Source organism: Haemaphysalis longicornis, unplaced genomic scaffold (genome assembly GCF_048455015.1).
Source record: "Haemaphysalis longicornis isolate Haplotype H1 unplaced genomic scaffold, Haemaphysalis longicornis Haplotype H1 scaffold_7, whole genome shotgun sequence".
Lineage (NCBI taxonomy): Eukaryota > Metazoa > Arthropoda > Arachnida > Ixodida > Ixodidae > Haemaphysalis > Haemaphysalis longicornis.
In genome coordinates, this window is record NW_027526422.1 from 112624035 (window position 1) to 112643045 (window position 19011).

Sequence of the window (19011 nt, forward strand, 5' to 3'; positions counted from 1 at the left end):
GCGTTCATGCCGTTAATTCTCGCGTGCTATCCTACGCACCAGTTACACTATGTTTGCACCTGAAATGAGAAGTGCAGGGAAGCTCAGGCTAGAGACCCCGAGTTCGCGAATCCGGTTGCCGCCGGTGCTAGCATGTGCTCACGTGGTCTGCTTTATACGAATGGTAAAGCCTGCCGAAAAATGATCCGGATATGTGAGTCACGAAGAACTTTCTTCGGCAAGGTCAGAAATCCATTTGATGGGCAACATCCCGGTCCCCGACAAAGTTAGAAGGGCCGCCAGTGTTTCCCCAGCCTTGCACCATTACTTGCACCAACAGAAGAATTGAACCACTTCAGCCAGATGGTCAGTGCTGACCCCAACCACTCTAAAGAAATCCGGCGCAGAATATGATTAAGTTACGGTGTACTCGGCTAGCACTCAAAAATATTGTTACGTGGGGGCAGGACAAATGACGTGAACTATTAGATGGGCGAACAGTGTGTTCTCACAATTTACAAGATGTCGGCCATGAGACCGAACCGGCGCTGGCTGCGCGCCCGCCCTACTTCTTCTTTCTTGTTCCAATCCTCGTCGTCGTCTTGTAACATTACCCCGCCATCGAGGGAGACCGTCCCGGTCGAGGCCTTAGTAAATGAGCGAGTGTAGTGAGTACGAACGATGAAATTATGATACACAGTGAATACGTCGTTGCCACCACGGTGAGGATGAAGAGCTTGGTGAACTCGGGCCCCAGAACACCCATGCCCGCCGACGTCATGAAGCAATGACCAAAGCCCTTGAGAAGACGCGCCGGCGAACGGGGCAGGGGGATGGCATCGTCGACTTGTCTGGTCGCGGCTTCTCACGTCTCGGCTGATTTCAGCTCGTCATAGGCTGGGGCTAGGGCTGAGGAACAGATGCCGTGATGGCTCACCGGGGCTGGGGCATGCCGACGCGTTCCAAGAGCCTCGAGAAGATCGCTTCAGGACTCAAGACGGTGAGATGCTGTGGGCCACGATGAAGGTGATCGCCCCGCACACTCTACCAAACATGTTACGTCGCGGCAGGACAAAGGACGTGAACTATGAGATGGGCGAACAGTGTATTCTCACTATTTACAAGATGTCGGCCATGAGACCGAACCGGCGCTGGCTGCGCGCCTGCCCTACTTCTTCTTCCTTGTTCCAATCCTCGTCGTCGTCTTGTAACAATATGAAAAGTAAGCTACGTCTATCCCTAAAAAAGTGAGTAACCAGTCAAATTATCTTGCCAGTGCTAAAAGTCCGGGCGAAAGTTTCCGCCTTACTAAACCACTAAAAAAGCAAACTTCTATCCACCGAACGTGCCATGGAGCGAATAATGATAGAAGAAACGCTCAGGGACTGGACACGAACAAATGGGATAGAGAGGTAACTCGAACAGAAGATGTCTTAGTTGAAATTCCGAAAAAGAAATGGACCTGGGTTGTCCTTGTAGTACGACGAACTGAGAACAGGTGGACAACAAGAGTAATAGAGTGGCCACTGAGATATGGGACTAGGAGAACGGGAAGACCATTACTCGATGAATAGACAAAATACAAAAATAAGAAAACTTGGAGGCAAAGAATGGACTCGGGCAGTGCAGCTCAGCAGCGGGGGAAATTTATGGGAGAAACTTTCGCCTTTTAGTAGACCTAAATAGACTGCTGATGATGATCATTATTATTTAATTTGCTGCGCCCGCCTCCAACCACACTTTTTGAATAAGGAGATCTCTTCTCTGAAGGAAACATGACCTCCCTGGTCAGTCGCCACGTTTGTGGTAGTTATGATAAAATTTTTTGCTCTCTAACCGTAAAGTTTCGGCAGGTATTAGGGACTGCTTATACGCGATGCCATATAAAACTATTGCATCGCATAGGTTTTTAACTTCGGTCCAATGTAATTAGAAGACTGTCTTAATTTCTGACACAAGATAAAAAGTTCGGATCCTCCACAATAACATTACAAATCAAACCCAACTATTTGAACTAACAGGTGGATATAATTGGAAGCTTGAGAGGATACGGGCTCTGATTTAGTTTTGTTGTTCGAAAAAGCCATCATCGTACTAATTTTTATCATATGTTTTTGAGGGACAGGTACGCTGCTACAATTTAGAAAAGTTACTTGAAATGAACCTGTCATGATTGCGGGCATGCAATTATGTAGTGCTTCTCCTTCCCGATAGAATTTTCAGCCTCAATTTCTAAAGGACATCACTCGCTTGTACCCGTCAATAGACGAGGATGGCCTCAATCTGCTCTTGCTATAATGGATACGTCAGCACTGGAGACCAAATTACCGGTGCGTCTATTGATGCAACACGGGAACATACGAGACAAAACACAAAAACAATATTCTTTAAATTGCTTTCCAACAGCGTTGAAGCGCTTTGTTGGCATCATTAAAGAATGTTGCTTCAACATATTCGTTTCTGAAATCAATCTGTGTGTAAAGCACGCAATAAAACCAATCAAATAATATTGTGGTACTCAGGAGTTATTTTTGTTTCTTTCAAAACAGGCCATTTTCGCAAAGTAACTGAACGCGGTAGTATTAAACTGTATTTTTGCTCTTAGCTACATTTTTATACTTTCTGCCTACTTCATGTACCATTTGTTAAGGCTGGCTAGCACACCAAGAAATATTTAAAACGTCTCAAGTCATTCGTTTCTCTACACTCGTGCGCCACTTGCTCATTTGCGCACCTTATTTTCCATTATATAAAAGACATCAGCACTTGCGGCTAAACACACTCCTGAAATGTAGATCCTGCACGGAACAATCAGAGCATGATTATACCACGTAATCGCTTGTATGCAGACAATGTTTGCATTTTTAAGCTCTGCTTCACCCTTACCAAGTGAACTCACGCATTTTTTAAAGAACGTGTTGAGCATTCCTTCGGTGTTCCCTGGTCCGCGCGTTATAACCCGTTGCCTGAGCGTTTTTTCCACTGTGGGCTAAAATGGGAATTCAGCATATATAGCGTTTTCGGAATACAACAATATTCGTAATCACCATCATCTTCTGTCTGGTTGCGTCCCCTGAAGGACGAAAGCCTTCCCATGGATGTCCAGCGAAATCTATCGAGTACTAGCTGAGTCCATCGCTTCCTCCCAAATTTTAGAAGTTCATTCATCCCTTGAGTCTTTGGCCTACCGTTTCTGTTTAGAGTCTAATGGCAGCCGAACCATTGAAGGGATAGTCCAGCTGTCGTTCCTCATACGCATGACGTGACCCACCCGTGTGCAATTTCTTCGACAATTTCACCTATAACATATTTGACACCAGTCTACTCCTAAATCCATACAGCTGTTTTTGTATCCCTAATACATGGCCCTTAGAATTGTTCTTTCAATTACCGTTGGGGCGATCTAGGCTTCTTCTCAGATCGCTTACTGAGGCCCCGAATTTCTGCCACCTACGTCATTACTAGAACAATGCAGGGAAAGAAGCTTTTTCAGCGGCAGAAAAAGCTTTCAGGATATCAGAATTTCTACCAAAGAGGACCACCCAATCATTAGTCTACAAGAAGTTTCTTTTTCATGATTTCTTTCAGCACGTCTGGTTTGCCGAATACAGACATGTACTGTATACTGTGGGCGGTACTGCTGTTTCCAACATTGTTTTACCTACTGGAAGTCACGTTCCTTGGAATGCTTATTGGACATTCTTTATATTCTATTTTAAAGGTTGCAACGAATGCTCCCAGCCACAAGTGCGATGCATGCTCTGAAGTTTCAGACTTGTCTGACTAAGCAAAAACTATGATACCGGCAAAGTTTAAGTTGCGCAGATGTTCCTCATTGATAAGCACCCCCTCCCTAATTAGCTTCGTGACCACACCTTACCGACAGGCTGTGAATGATTGAGAAGAAGCTGTGTCCGCTATTCGGACACCCATTTCTACGAACTTACTAATTATTTGATAGAGCCGCATAGTTCCGTGCATTTCTCGTATATATTTTTAAAGAGTGTGATGTATGTCTTGTCGACTCCGCATTTCTGTGACGCCCTAATTACGGATGAAGTGGGCACTGAGTCGAAAGCCTTTTCATATTCTATGAATGTCATGCCCAACAGTGTATTCTGCTGTGAACATTTTTGTGTGCCTGGTTTAAAGCATGACAAAGTTATACAGTTGAGAATCTTTGCCAAAGGGCGGACTCCTCTCGTGGCTGTTGACTGTCTAATCTCGCCCTAAAGCGGTTGGAAATAACGTTGGAAATAAAAACAAGAATCAAAACTGTTTTTTCACCCCTTTGGCACACTTAAAGTCCTCAGAAGCTATGAGAACGCGTATTTAAACTTGTTAGCACAATATCTCCGTCAAGAAACCATACATGGCCCGTACTAGCACCATATCCTGCAGCTTTACCCTAATTCGCTGCTTTCAGCGCCGTTGCTACCTGATATCTTCTAAATGGCGGAAAAAGTCCGACATCAGTAAATGCAAAATATGACTGAGTCAGGGTAAGTAGCTAAAGGTTGCCATAAAATACGTCGTGTGTGTTTACTATATCATTCGCATTTTTTGGTATTTTGTGGCTATTATGCTGGAGTGCAAGCATCATATTTTTGTCAGTACTGCGTTCCCTTCTAGTCTCTTTGAAACTTCCCCCGTGTTTCAATTCTGCTTGAACTGCTGCCACGTTAAGTGAACTGATGTCGACAGTCTACGTTTGGTGATGAATGTAAATAACAAGGCCAATACTATTCGGTCCCAAGCACTGTGCGACGACATTTTTTGGCGGTTTTCAACACCAGCCTTAGTTTCCTGTGATAACTTCAATTGCCATTGTGGCTATTTCTCTCCTATAGCTAGTGCTGACTGAATGACCTCATTCGTGAAATGACTGTTGGCAGTGGCCACATGGTGGTCTTGAATGCGCCACACGGAGACTTTGTTCTTAAGTATCAATTTTAATTATTACCCATTTCTCCCGCAGAGGGCAGGTCAGGCGGCATTAGCTTCAGCGTCATTTATTCTATTGTTAAATGCACGTGCATGCGGCTTCTGGACATCCTGTGAACACTTGTTTTACCTCTGTCGATTACTTGTGATGCATATACCATGCGTGCAGTTCGTGGGTAATTCAAGGTAGTTTTATTTTATTTAAGAATTTGGGCCTTTCCTAGTTCACTTCCCATTCTTTCTGTTGCGCAGAAATGTATTCCTCAGTCGAATGTTATTCCAATCAGCGAACGGAGCCAGCAGTGCCCTGGGGCTGTTTCGAAAGCATAGGCCACATTTTTCCATCTCAGGCTCTCGGAACTGTTGTACCCGCGTTTTTGCAATAAAGCCACCCATGATAATAGAGTAAGAAGTTTTCACTTCATTAATTGCCGATTCGGCGTCTTTGTGAAAAACGTCCAAAACCACGTCATCGTAACTTGATGCAAACGCATGAACCTGTACCTTGTGCAAGTTTAGCTTTTTGTAGAGCCTAATGACAATAGATACTATACGCTCAATACAGTACAAAATTCTGCATTTCCTGCTGTATCTTCACGAATAAGGAATGGTTACTTCCATTGATGTGTTTCATAATGCCTGCGATTAATAAAAATATCGTCCGGTGAAGAGCAGTAGAAATTCCTCACGAGGCATTCTCACTTGGTGCCACCCTATGATATCACATGGAATGCGAAATGACTGTGGTAAAAAAACTAATAAACTGGCTTCGCTCGGAAGAGATAGAGAGCCTAATGTAGGAATAAATAATTCCCTCTAGCTCCATGTCCGGACTCAGACATTCTTGCAGCTTCTGTTTAATCGCTTGCCTTCCCGACCCCTTGGGTAGGGTCAGTACACATACCGGAAAATAGTTTTGTTAAAAATTCATTTGAGACGTTTTCCGCCAAACGTAATCAATCAGAGGCGCTGAGTCTTTGTCTAGTGAGGAAATATTATTTTTTGCCCCGAGATCCTCCCGTAGTATCGCTGCACCTGTCTAGTACACCAACCGGTGGTATACCGCAGGCAGGCAAAATTTTTGACCCGGTCATGTTAAGAAGGGTGGTGCTTGAGCACCGGTCAATGCTGCTGAGTATGTGTGCCACCCTCTCTTGATTTGCTCGGACTACGAAATCTAAAAAGCAGTGTTTTGTTTTCACCTTGAAAAGGAATGTGCTGATTGTACGTACAACTTGTACGCCCAACCACATATCAAGGTGCATGCTGTGACACGTGCACGCAACGCACACAAGGCAAGGCATTGCTAGTCCTCGTGCTGTTACCTGAAGTAGCGGTTTCTAATGCATATGCTCGAATATTTACTACATACTTCTTACGGATAGCCAGTAAGCGATGACGTAACTATCTGGGTGTATGAAATGACCCGTACATTCCACGCTCAAGATGCGTGGCATAGCAGGTTGTTCCTCTTTTCGCTAAATGGAGCCTGCAACACTCTTTTGAACTATTTACTCAGTCCCAAATGCTTTCAGAACGCAGTAACTAAGCGCATCGAGTACTTAGATTGAAGGCCACAAAGTACCTCAGCCAAAAAGTACTGCTCTAAGAACTACAGATCACTTGAAAACCTCCACACAAATTTTTCTATCTTTCCCGATTCTGGGCGTTTTTTCAGCGCTCGATCTACCTCAGCACCGCTTTGTCACCTCTATTGCCGCATTCCTAATGTTAAAGCAATAAACGCCTTCGTAGCCACTTTGAACGAACAACAGCCACAAATCAACGAAAAAATGGAAAGCGTATTGATTTGCTCTGACGAGGAAATCGCGCAATGCATCTGCGTGCTGTTGATAAGTATTGCTTTGACAATGCTTCCAAACCCAAAATCAAGAGTGAAAACGTTTATCCGAAAAGTCGTAGAGCACTTTTCAAAGATGTTCTCTAAGTATTACTTACAAAATTTTATAACGACGTGCAAACTAAGCGATATAAATAGTGACGTAGAGTTTTTAAACATATGCCGTATAGTGCTAGCACATTTTTAGCAGACTAGGGTGGCGACCAAACAGTTCCACTGCTTAGTTATGCACAAATATGGTTGAAGACTCATAACAACTGCAGACGCAAGACCCCAAATTTGTTTCCTCGACATATACATGTGTATATGGGCTGCGAAAGTTGCTTGGCAGGCTTTCGTAATTCAAATGTTCGAAGAATCGGTGCAGATTTCTGAGACGTCTAAAGATGAAAAGAGCTCAGTGATGTAAAAAAAAGGCGGCTGCGATGCCTTCCTCGAGAAAGAGAAATAGGCTGGAAACCAGTGTCAAATCACTAATACCTTACTCAGCGATCTTGGTGGAATATTGTGATGCCTTTGCTGTGAAACACTTTTTGTAGACACATCCGTGAAGCCTGTTTTGTGAATTTTGATTATTGGAGTTTCTTTTGTTGGGCTTCGCGTGTTTCCCTGTTTGTAAAAGCTTGCCATGCAATAAATTGCCAAGTTGAGAATGGCTTTGGGTCGGTCAAGGACTAGATAGAGGAACGAGCTCAACTAAAACTCCTTAGACGTCACTGGAAACCTTTGGCAGAGTTCTTGGTTCTGCAGGGGAGTCGCCAAAATAAGGCAGAGGCTGATGATGGAGTGACTTGGGGTAATTAATTAGCAACAGGCGAAGGGGTGATTCGGGCGTAGAACTTCGCGGTGTTAGGCATCGTATCACGCTCTAAGCCCAACGTCCTGAACCGGCAGGGAGTACAATATTAATACCTTTGCATAGAACGTCTTCAGACTCACCTTGAGGTATAGGTACCGTTAGGCCTACACTTAAGATGTTAGCTTCAATGTGTGGCTTTGAAGTTTAACGTTGTAGACCAGTTGACATAGTGAAATATACTTACTGTTTTGTGTTTAACAGCCACATTCAAACACTTCAAAGCCCAAAAGACATGCTTTCGCCCACTCAGTACGCAGCAAGGGAAAATGGACGTGTATGAATCAATGAAATATTGAATCAATCAGTGAATAATGAATGAAACCAAGAGCTGATTTGTCGGATCTTTCAGTCAATGTTCCGGGGAGGGTGGAAATGTCAGCTTGTATGCGGACTCCACATATTGCAGCAGATTTACGGATACTAAAGATGGCAATCAATTTTGAAATGGGCCTGCCCATTGACGTTCACATAAAAGCGGAAATGTCATATAAATGAGAGTAAAAGTGATAAAAAAGTACACTTTCAGACTTAGTCAGCCCACCTCGAATATCAACCTCAAGCACACGTTTTCGTAATTTAAAAGCAAGAACTTTCTCGGGCACGTAACTCTCCTTGCGTGATTAGAAGGCAAACGCTTTTGCGATTCTCATTCAACTTCACTGGATGCTATTTCTGTCTATTTTCCCGCTTGTGTGTTTTTTTTTTGTTCTGACGTTAAACGATTCAACCACCTAGTTTTCTGCTACATCATACATAGAACTTCTCTTTCATCCCTTTTCTGCAATCGTCGTGCGGTGCAAGTTACTTCAACTTGCGTACTTGCAGACTTCATAGATGCCCTAGGCTCACGGTTCTGCGCGACTGGTAAGCATCCGGTCTTCTCACGTGCCATCACGCTCCGGTGCCACTTTGCACGCACTATTGTACAATTTTTACCTTTCGAATTCCCAGTATTGTGTATTTTTTAAAGCGGGTACACTTCCCTTTAAAGCGCAAAATTTGGGCCAAACCCCAATGTGCGTGGGTCCCCCGACCAAATAAACGGCTAAAACGTTTTTTACGTTTGCAAAGGGCGCAGATAGCACAGTTACTAAGGTACTAGTCTTTTACTGTGCAATTTCTATTTATTTACTCCTTCTTGCTTAGGAAATTTCTTTACCACCGAGCTATAGCAAAAATGGCGTTTTTTTCAAAAATGGGGGGCTTAAGACTCCTTGTCTTTTTACATGAACAATAAGCTTAAAAGTGAAATTCATCACGATATGCCAAATGCTTTTCAAGTAAGACATATACTTGTGGCAATCAGAACTGACGCGCTCGCTTTCTTTCCTTGTTAGAGCTGCGTGGTTTTACTTGTGTGTGCAGATAATTGTGAGCTTTGAAATAAGTTTCGTCATAGGATGTTTCGTGCTTATCTGCCTGAAAACCATTTCCTGAATAATCTGAACCCCTCCTCAGATCGGCTGTCACCACATTTACAGGCACTATTCACAGGTAAATGCGATGATGAGGTCGATTAGCATGGATCGTCATCGCTATATTTGGATAAGGCTCGCCATACACGTACACATACAAGCGTCGTCCTCAGGCCTTACTTAATACTACTGGAGGGAAAATTATCCGCCAGAGTAAAAGCAGTATTCTAATTAGAATTATAACCAGCTGTTCTGCATGTGCTTGTATTTTTTCCGTAATGTTCATGAATAACTTTTGTCTTCTACTCGGAAGGTTTAGATGAACAGTTACATTAAAACTTTGCGATGCTTTTACAAGTTCCCTACGCTCTGGTGTCCAAAGCGTTCCCACAAAATTTTGGTGTCCGTTATTATCGCAGGCCAAATCTAGACCCAGAAAAACGTTGAGTTTCCTGGTTCTTAGTTTTTAATTATAGATAAGAAGTTTAATTATAGATATTGCTTCCTGTCGTACAGGAAAAAATGAGAAAGTCATCAGTACCGGTGTTCAGGGCAAATTGTGCGCTGTCACGCACTGCGAAAATAATTTTCTGACGACTATGACAACTTCATTAAATTCTTAATTTCAAAAATCATTGCACATCACAAGGTATCTATATTTTTCTATATTGGTACTTCAATGTACAAGCCTCGTTCTGAAATTTTGACAGAAACCTTGGAGAGACGTAGCACTTTTGTGTATAAAAGGCATCACGAATCCTCCAGCATCAGTTCCCCTACAAGGCACCACCACTGCTGCTTGGCAAGTAAGTACCTAATAGTACTCGATTAGGACAAATCTATTCGCAGACAGGCAATGGCATCCTTCATAAAAATATAGAAGATTGCCGTGTCAACTTCAATGCATATTTGCTTCCGAATATTCGTAAATACCTTTGAAGAGGAAAGTGCAAAGTCGCTCTACGAACAAAAAAAACTTCATTCTGTAAAACATAACATACACACATCCTCTAAGCACCTTTCTTCTGAGCTGTCATCTGTTGTTCTTAACCATGACGTTAAGTGTCCACAATCACATTCTGAACTACATATTCGCTGTTAATAATGTAGTGCCTAGTACCTTACAGAAACTTTTTACTCGTAATGGCATAGTATTGTTTACCCGTGTAATAACGCTATCACCGTACAATCTTGATACACTACGTGATGCATTGGGCAACAATTTTAACCAGCAGTAATTGTGGCTTGCCGAAGGTATTTAGTGGTATAAGAAGCCAAGCCGCGTTGCCTTTTTTATAAAATTAAGCAAGAAAGCATAAAAAACCTCAAAATCTTGACCGCCCACTCTGGGAGGTACCAAAACCCCTCGGACTGCGCAACCTATAGTAAAAGGGAAAGCAAAGGAAACAACAGGCGCGATGACACAAACAACAAGCCAACACATTTCCGCCGCAGGGTGAAACACATAGTGAAGTTTGTTGAACCCAGGACCTTCTTGCATCATCTTCTGATGGCACGCATTCTGATTTTTTTTTACTATCAGTCTTTCTGCAATCACTTCTTAGAAACGAGCCAAAAATTCCACGCTGTTATTTCGTCACTCAATTTGTTTGTCTGCGCTGCGTGCTGTGACTTCTTCTGTTCGTCGTGTCCTTTCAGAGGAATTTTATTTCCATCACATCAGACTAACTAGCACGTCGTAATGCTTTGGTAAACAGGCGCAACCAACAGCACGCGAGTTCCATGGGTGCGTGCCGGACACAGGAAAGTTTTATTGCCGGGAAGCAAGTTCAGCCAAAGGACGGAAAAAAAAACAAATGTGACGAATTAGATACAACGACAATTTACCAGTAAATAAATTTAGGTACTATGGCTATGAAAATTTCGAATGCTTTAGTTTTGGAAGGATGTAAGCAGGGTGAGAAGGTGGAACAAGTTGCACTGGGGCTCTAAATATTTTGAATAAACGGCGCAGCACCTGTCGTTAGCCTTAAGTAACACTTTAAATAATTCTTTTTTATTTGCCTTGGTACAAGTCAGTTTATTCATAAAGAATAGCAGTTCCTCCACAATTACCGCGCAGTTCTTGATGGATTGCTGAAGTATGTCCTTTTCTGTTTGCCGAGCGACGTCCTCCGGCCGTGAGTCTTTGTGCGCATCAGTAGCACCGCTTTGAGAAACGCCTTTGTTTTAACTTGTTTTTGATATCGTTTTTTTGTCTAGAGCCCGGAAATTCTCACATTCTCCCGCACAGCGTTGAAGTCCACGAGAAAGTTCAGACCCTTGATAACGTCTAAGAATGACTTAATGAAACGGAAAGACGACACAATAAATAATTTAAAAAAAACTCGTACTTCAACACACCAACAAATAACCGTGTTTGTTTTTCCACTGTAGACACACCTACTTTTGCTCGACCGGCATTCAAGAAAGATGGTGGCTGGAAAGGCAACTATGCTGCTTGTGGTTATTGCCACCTTTTCACTGTTGGGTAAGAAACCGTCCTTCATTTAATTACTTTTTTTCGTCTAGATGAATGAAGCCCTCGGAACTAAGTTGACCCCTTCATAATTTGTGTCAGAGTTTAAAACCAACCATAGACTCCTGCCACCAGTAAAGCAATACACTGAATATGAAGAAAGGGGGACGGGAAGCAACCCTGACTGCTGCAGTTAATTTCGTCACTCAGACTCCCTCTTGGTCTTCCTTCTTAACTCTTTATAAATAAATATAAACACATATATATATTTTCACGTAGGAAAGGCAACGCAGCTGTCTTATAGAAAAGAATAAGTTAATTTGAGTGAACTGGTGCTCTCCTAAGAACTGAAAGGTTACATGGGCGTGAAGTTGCAGTCAACAAAGTGGCGTGCGCAGGCGAGTGTCGGTCTATCGAACGCCGCGGCGTCGGCTCTTCGGGCATTTATCGTTCGGCATGGTTGTTTTTCGAACCGTCGAATTACATCCAGACCACTGTAGATAAAATAAGACTATTCTAGGCTAGTGGCGTTCGTGCGAAACATTCTCGCTATAAAATGAGATAATCCCCGAGGGGCATAATAAAGAATGAAACATGCGCTTCACTCGGGAAACAGATAGCACAGGCTAGTGGAGTTGGTCGGTAAAAGCGAAAACATACAAAATAAAACCAAGGCATAGTTCGAGGCAACACACACACACGCGCGCACACGCACACACGCACACACGCACACACGCGCGCACGCACGCATACGCACAGGCACACAATGTCGAAGGGCTCCGAAGGGCAAGGAAGCAGCTGTAGAAGTCAAGCAGGCGGAGATGTGGACGTTGTCCGCTGCTGGCAAGATGGGTACGAAGCAATGTTGTGGGCAACGTAGGTGGAGAGGCCAGGCCGAAAGAAACGACTTCGTATGCGGTCGTAAGTTTAGTGGAAGCTCAGATGAGGCTGGGTTCCGACTGCTGCCGTAACTGTCGTAATATCTCTAAAGAATGACGTCATTTCACCTCTCAGCCAACTGAACTGCGTTACACGCGGTTTTTTTGCGTCTCTAAATCCCGATACGGCTTTTGCGTCGGTAGTCTGAACATAGCCAGACCCGCTAAAGCATCGTAGTGAAGGGCTTATGGTATCCGCTTTCCAATACAGTGCGCTACAATGGGAACCCATCTCTTGCCCGACGACTGGTGATTTGAATGCTACAAAACACCATTCAAAAACTGGAGGGGCTGAAGCTGCCGACGCGCCCGGCTGTTCGGTGGTTGTATTGAGCCGTTAAGCTGATCGATTATCGTGCGCCAGTATGTGTCGGCTCATTGAAGAGTAGGCAAATGCGACAGGCCGTCATCAAGCGCTGTGTAGTTGAAAGGGGTGAAAGGGAGGGCGGTATAGGGTGATGATGACGCAGAAGTCGCATGCGACTCAAGAGGGCACCGAGAAAGTGCATCCGCATCAACGTTTTTTCTACGGACTTGTAAGTGACGGTGTAGTTATACTCTTGAAGTAGTAGAACCCCGCGTCTGTGGTGCCATGATAAATTTTCTAGTGTCTGCAACCAGCCCGGAGAAAAACGGTAGCCACGCTGGCGGCTGGTCCCTAAAACGCCCCAGGCCCAGAAGCAGGGCCAGTGGGGTTTCTCGTGGCTTCATGGTGCATGGCTTGCTACAGTAAATGCCGCCCGAACGGCGCTCCACGGGTGACATCGGAAGGCGTAAAGGACGAGATCGAGGTCGACCCTTACCACTTGAGAGGACTCTGAGACACAGGTGCAGGAGGACGTATATTCGGAAGCATTGGAGCCGTCACAGATTCGGAACCAGCCTCCTGTGACGATGATATTCACAACATATTAGGAAGAATATTGATAACGATGATTGGTCTTGATGTTCATCAAGTTCAATCACAGGATGGTGCCCATAATGTAATACCGCGTCATTTTAAAGAGGACGCAATGCTAAAAACGGACTAAAAATGTGTATATAATATATATACGTATATACGTATATATATATATATATATATATATATATATATATATATATATATATATATATATATATATATATATATATATATATATATATATATATATATATATATATATATATACATATATATATATATATATATATATATATATATATATATATATATATATATATATATATACACATATATATATATATATACACACATATATATATATATATATACGGCGGTCGCGAAAGACAAGTTTTCAATGGTTCGTAACAATTTTATTTTGACGACGTCCATCAGGTGCAAGTGAGCGGAAGGTCGACGGGAACTCGATTCGTACCCAACTACGCTAATATCTTTATGACTCACCTCGATTGAAACTTTCTTGACACTCAAAATTTAAAGTCACTGCACTACAAAACGTGTATTGACGACATATGCAATGGTATGGCAGCACAGTGACGCGGATCTCCTCGCCTTCATTGCGCAATTTACTTACCCTATCCTAGTATTTTCCTTGCTTATTGCTACTCGAAACACAATGTGTACTTTCTGGATGTTACAATCACTACGTCGCAAGGTCAGCTTAAAACTAAACTGTATAGAAAACCGACCGACGCGCGGCAGAATTTGCACTTCCAAAGTAGCCAGGTAAGACACTTCAAGACAGCAATACCATACAGTCAAGCCCACCGTTGTAGGAGAATTTGCTCCAACCAAGCTGATTTGACTCTAACTGTCGACAACTAAAGACCACCCTCCTGAACAAAAAATACCCGGAACAACTTATCGACTACGCTATTGTGTCAGCCAAACGATTAGAGCATAACAAAGTCTTTAAAGAAAAAGCCCTCAACTTTATTCCGCAAACAAATTTAGTTTTGACCCACTCAGCCTTCGCTCCAAGAGTGTCAACTGTACTAAGAAAACATTACAATATCCTAATTCAAATTGAATATTAAAAAGCGTTTTCCCCGAACCACCACGCGCTGTCAACCATTGTAATAAGAATTTAGACGACTTTCTTACCCACTATCGTATGAGCCGACCAGAAACTACTGGTTGCATGCCTTGTAATCAACCTCAATGTATACAATGCCAACTGGTGGCCCCTAGACATCGTGCAACTAGCACGGCTTAAAACTATTACTTAAACATAAAAGGTAACTTTAACTGTGGCTCCGCTAATGTCGTATACGTTCGAGGGTGCACTGTTTGTAGGCAACAATATATCGGCCAAACTGAAACACCATTTCGAATACGGTTGAATAATCACTGCTCTCATGCAAAACGTTGACCTTATTTGCCGCTGTCAAGACATGTAAACGGTCCTGGTCATGCATTTGAACATCTAAACGCAACAAGTTTAGAATCCGCTTTTAAAACTCACCAAGACAGCAGGATTTGGGAATCTTATATCATTTGTAAGTTTGGGTCTGTGACGCTTGGTATTAATGGCAGTTACGGAAAACTAACGTGCTAATCCCTCGAATAAAATAGGTGACCTCTTACTTTTATCACATTGTTCATTGATCCTACCCTTAAATTTTCCATCAGAATTCCTCAGCTTCAATAATTACAAGTGGTAATCTCAGCTTCATCAATTAGTTATAAAAGGTAGAATGTTATTACTGTACTGATACCACTTTTTCAACTCGCTCTTCGTTCATCGTTGGCAGGTGTTTCCATGTATTCCTTACCTATTTCTTTGCGGTGACAACTTGCGGTATAGCGGCGGGCCCTAGTCTCGGTCATTTTGCTGCAATGGAAAATTCTATTTATGTCCCCATGAGCCCGGCGGTTCCCCTAAATAATGTTCTCTGTTACAGTGCACAATGGGGACGCTTATTCCGCGGGGGAGACCGAAGCAAGTGAGTAAAATTATTGACTTTTTCTGTTCCAGGCGTAGGTACAACGCACTTTACTATTCCTGCAGGGAGCATCGAACAAGCTCGGAGTGGTGTTCCACAGGAAAGCTTTGTTCCCAAAGGTTAGAGCACTTCCTAATACAACTGGGGAGAAATTTCTCCAACAGCTTTCTTTTCTTTCAGGCCGAGCCGAAGAAACTGAAAGAGCTCCGCAGCGCTTGGGCGGCAGTAAGATAATTTTCATTTTTGTATTATATTTTTTTAAAGATAATGGCAGCTTTTCTATAGATTTTCTTGAAAATAATACGTGCAGCCCTGAAAATTATATTTGCGAGAGAGGTGTAAAAAACAGAGAAAGGAATCGGCATAAGTATGGGGCGTTTACAGCCATAAGTTGCGTTGCATTCACAATATAAAAATGCAATGATGTCTAATTCCAGAAGGTAATATTCTCAAAACACCTCGCACAAAAGATTCGGTGTAATCACTTCGGTGTAATGTTTAATTACGATTGCTAACTACTGTGGGAATAAAAAGTAAAAATGGCAGACTTTTAATTTCATTCCCAAATTTGATGCCTTGAACGTTTTCACCCAGGACACGCAATCGGTTACTCACGTTTCAGCGGCTGTATTTGTTTTTGTTTGACCCAGGCAAAAAGCGAAATCACGCATGTATGACGATTTCATCAAAAATACTGACTCACTGTTGGTGTCATATCAAGCAAAACCTTCGACTACGTCGCGTCTTACGCGCGACGTGTAGCTTTGGCGCCTAAACTGTCTGTTCCTGCTTCTCCATTTGTAACCGCACCTTCTTTTGCTGAAAATCGTGTTTATATATTGCTGCGCGTTACAATCACCTTTAAATTAACCATGACCCTCGCCATGAAGCCGAACTCCTCCCAAAATCAAACTGATGGCAATCCGGAACAACCAACCACCATTACGGTTGTACAATCTTTTGTAGCCGTTTTTCAATTGGAATACCTTAGTCACCTGTTGCGCATATTTCTGCGGTTTCAATTAACACCTCATTCTCGTCTTTATTGCGCGAAAGCGATGAAGCCTCCTTTGAGTGCAAGGTAAAATAACTTGTAGACAGGAAGTGGAACCTTGAATAATCTGGTGCCCTTGGGGTTCCGGAGGCATGAGTGCACGACTGACGAAAACAAGGCAGAGTTCACACTTTTATTGTTCGCCGCGCAAGGTAATGCCAGCCGGAACTATATAAGAAAGTTTAGGAAGCACAAGGGACTTTATCCTCTACGGTGGCCCGTGTCCAATAACACGTATTATGCCAAGTAATTTGGGTTATGTCTTCTACAAGTCCTCGATAGAATCATGGTAAAATATTTTTTTCGAGTTTTTCCAACAAAATAACCTAAGCGTCACTATACGGAGCGCGTTCGAATATTACAAGTAGGGTAGATGTCTTAACACTGATTTAGAAGCAGAACGTGGCATTCCTAAGTCAACACTTAGTTCAGTAGCAGCATCATCATCAGCCCGGTTGTGTTGATTACAAGACAAATATCTCATCCAAAGATCTCCCGCCACACGTATCGAGTGGTAGCGGAGTCCAGGCTTCGGAGTCCGGAGTCCCCAAATTTCCGCAGCTCACCTCATATGGAGCCCTCACCCAACTCCTGTTGCGTTTGCGGCAAAAACTCTTTTAAAATAAACGAATGGTCCACCTGTTGTCCCTGATAGGCATTGCGTGACTCGCCCATGCCCATTTCCTTCGCCTCATTTGAACTAGAATGTCCTCCCCGTTCGTCTGCTCCCTAACCCATGTGGCTGTTTTCCTATCCCTGCGCGTGATTTCTACTGCACTCAGTATTCTCTCCCTAAATCTTAGCCGACGTTGAGATAAAGGGCAGATATTACCAGGGACCTCCATCGCATATTGTCGACAAGTACTTAGGCAGAGTCCTAGTCCACCTGAAATGCAGACGATGCCTGTGAAGCGCGCCCTTCGTAAGCTGCGCGGTTGAATCCGAGACTAGAATTCACTCGATTTTCTGCAACAATTTTTTACGCCGTTTGCCCTTTCTGGGAGCGTAGTTTTATGGCTCACACACCGAAGCAGGATGTTCACGCAATGGGGCAATTATGCTATTGTTCTAAAGAAATGCGCGCGTCTGAGGGTCCTCAAAATGAAGATACTAGTGTTGAATGTAGGAAACTGTTGTTTAATACCGGTCTGAAAAAAAAAACGCTTGGAGCATATGTACTCATTTCGGAGAAAATTTAAACCAAAGACGATAATCTTCGTGCTCGTTGCCACTAACTGCCTCTCTCCTCTTGATGGACTTGTTAGCCAGCATCCGTGTTCTACGTATGTGTATGGGCCACGTAGTAATCGTGTCCTAGTGATTTTTAGTTCATGCTCGGGCGCTGTTAGTAAGAGTGCATCTTAGTGCTGACACAAAAGTAACACATTTCTATCAGATAATCAAAATTTTGAAACATACTTGTGCTGTACAGACGCAATTTCTGGGATGCAACTGCGCAGATGCAAAAAAAGGCTTCACAGATTCAATTGCACAGATGCAAAAAAATGCTTCACAGGTGCAATAATCTTTTGGATAGTTGGAACTGTGTGCGGGCGTGTGTATTTTCGTTTTCATTTTTCTCTTGTATTTCTGTATTTCACCATGTATTGTCCGTTTGTTAGAGTGAAGTTATTATGGCCCTCGTGCTCGTGCCCCTTCTGGGACTACATTATGTCCTAAATTGTAATTAAATATAGGTGCCCGAAATACCTGAGCTGGTTTGAACTAACTTTAGCAGTTCGTCCAGCACAACCTATTGTGAAAAATATACTCATGTCCTAATCCAAGCCTCAATGCTTTTTTTTCTACAGTGAACACGAACAAAGGGTTCAACTTCTAAACGCTAATACCACCTCGCCGCTCATGAGTGCAAGTTTGAGTTTCCCAGAGAGCAAGATCCCTCAGTCCAGTCATCCTGAAAACGACACTCGTACTCCAATAGCGGCATCTTTAACTGATGATTATGTGGTGGCTTTAGCATAAAGAGCCTGTAATGGCAATATTTTGGGAAATATGGAACCTTGCACGAAGTCAGGTTTGAAACTGCAATAAATGTTTTTGATTTATTTGAAGTTACCATCTCTATTGCCTACTTCAAAATGGGGTAGCTAGTTGCGAGACTGTGACTGGCTTAGCCAGAGAGTTCTCGGTGCAATTGTTTTCGCAATGCAGTATCCACGCATGGGGCACTTAGGTAATCTTGGTGACGGTATTGGCGACACCGCGGACTCCGCGCCCCCCAACAAAAAAAAACTGGAACCAACCGTGGAGATGTGGTTTAAAAACCTCAAACGGTGGCTGTCGGAGCCCAGGTCAAGCTCCGGCGGATGGGCTCCCTGTCTGTTTGCCAGGCAGGGAGCTCCTGGACCTCTCACGGTATCAGCGTAACCCGACCGAAGAACGTACGCCCGTCCCATGCTGCTATACTACGCTATATGGTATTTTCTAAACCACCCCTCCCGCCTAAACGTGAACGGTCCCTGGAAAGGGGCGGCACCGCGGTATCTTTTCTCACATTGCCATCCTTACGTTGCTGAACCGGTTAATTTATCTCAATTTGTTGTGATTGAAT

At 43.2% G+C, this 19011-nt stretch overlaps 1 long non-coding RNA gene across 2 annotated transcripts; it reads left to right on the plus strand.

Annotated features, from left to right (window-relative positions):
- The first annotated feature begins 9756 nt into the window (after window positions 1–9756).
- On the plus strand, window positions 9757–18511 carry LOC144146815 (uncharacterized). Of its 2 annotated transcripts, XR_013317725.1 has the most exons (6): window positions 9757–9864; window positions 11456–11549; window positions 15344–15385; window positions 15451–15504; window positions 15566–15610; window positions 18251–18511. It is a non-coding gene; the product is annotated as an uncharacterized LOC144146815 (long non-coding RNA). The 2 variants fall into 2 exon arrangements; XR_013317726.1 differs by lacking the exon at window positions 15344–15385 and having other exon boundaries at window positions 15418–15504.
- Window positions 18512–19011: the final 500 nt, after the last annotated feature.